Genomic DNA, 1,525 nt, shown 5'->3' with positions numbered 1-1,525 from the left:
ATAGCCTTATCAGTAATGCTTCCTAAGGCTTGCTTGACTTCATTCTCCAGAATATCTGGCTCTAGGTCAGTAACCACACCACAGAGTTAAAATTTTTCTTCTCTAGTTCTTTTGTGTGTTTTTGCTGCCTCTTCTGCTTCTGTTAAATCCCTGCCATTTTTATTTTTTATCATGCTTATTTTTTTTCCTTGAAGTTTTATTGATATCTTTTGTTTTCACATCAGCCGTTCTGGGATATGTCTTCTCCCCATCCGCCAGTCAGTAAGCCATCCCATGTAACAACGAAAAGCAATTAAACAAAACCAAACAGCTGTGTCTTCTAACATTTTATGCCACATTACCCTAATCCAAGGAAAGAAGAGAAAGGCATTTATGGTTTGTTCAATTTCACTTAATAAGCCTGAGCGGTTTAAGCTATCTATTTCTAATTATGTGTATTTTGTATTTTGGTAGAACAATCATTTTTTGTTAAAAATTATAATATCTCAATTTGATTAAAACCCTACAAATTTTTTTCTGCAATCATTTCGCCACTGTTTTGCTTAGCTGCTAATCTCTTGTCTATTTCTTCAGTAATTGTAAGGCAGATACCCTTTCCTCGGGAAGGAGAGATCCACGGCTTATTACCTTTGCCAATAACAAAAATGTTTGAGAGCCTAGTGGCAAAACTATCACCATTGGCATTTTTTACATAGACAACATCAAAAGAGCCAGGATGTTTCTCTCTCTTTGCGATCACACCAATTCGACCCAAATTGGCTCCACCGGTCACCATACATAGGTTGCCAGTATCAAACTTGATAAAATCAGTGATCTTGCCAGCTTCTAAATCAATTTGAACTGTATCATTCACTTTCATGAGAGGATCTGAGTAACGAATAGTATGGGTATCATGGGTCACCAGATAGGGAATACCTTTTGTACCTACAAAGATTTTTGTCACTTTGCATAATTTATATTTAGCCTCCTCAGCTGTAATATGATGAACTGCAAGGCATCACGTTGTGTCATGAACTAGCCGGAAATGTTCCCCCGTCTTCTCAATGCTAATGACATCTATAAAGACAGCAGCATATGTAATATCAGTGCGGACCTTGCCATCAATCTTGATGAATCGCTGCGTGCACATCTTCTTTACTTCATCTCCAGTCAGGGCATACTTAAGTCTGTTTCTCAGGAAGGTGATGAGCGGGAGATACTTTCTCACCTTGTGGGGACCTGTTGATGGTCTTGGAGCAAAAAGTCCTGTTAACCTATCCAGCATCCAGCGCTTTGGAGCTGCTATATGCTTCAGATGCTTCTTGGGACCACAAGCTATGGTTACACTGAAACAAAGATAGAGTGGGAAATTTACTCTGCTGTAGGGTCAGAGGCTCTGTCTCCTTAAAAGCTGTGTGCGTTTGGTCACGTCACCTTAACTAGCAGCACGACCAGCTGGTCCCAAGGCCTCGCAGCAAGAGTATCATGCCCATTTTTGCATGAACTTTTCCTTGATATGTCTAATTTTCTTGAATATGTTATCTTG

General features: G+C 39.5%; 1 pseudogene; it reads right to left on the bottom strand.

The window, feature by feature from the left end:
- Nucleotides 1-361: 361 nt before the first annotated feature.
- Nucleotides 362-1,279, bottom strand: LOC110194243 (small ribosomal subunit protein eS4-like; annotated as a pseudogene).
- Nucleotides 1,280-1,525: the final 246 nt, after the last annotated feature.

Source organism: Phascolarctos cinereus, unplaced genomic scaffold (genome assembly GCF_003287225.1).
Source record: "Phascolarctos cinereus isolate Bilbo 61053 unplaced genomic scaffold, phaCin_HiC Scaffold_5;HRSCAF=322, whole genome shotgun sequence".
Taxonomy (NCBI): Eukaryota; Metazoa; Chordata; class Mammalia; order Diprotodontia; family Phascolarctidae; genus Phascolarctos; species Phascolarctos cinereus.
Note: the sequence above shows the minus strand (reverse complement) of the source record. Positions and strands in the feature narration are given on the sequence as shown.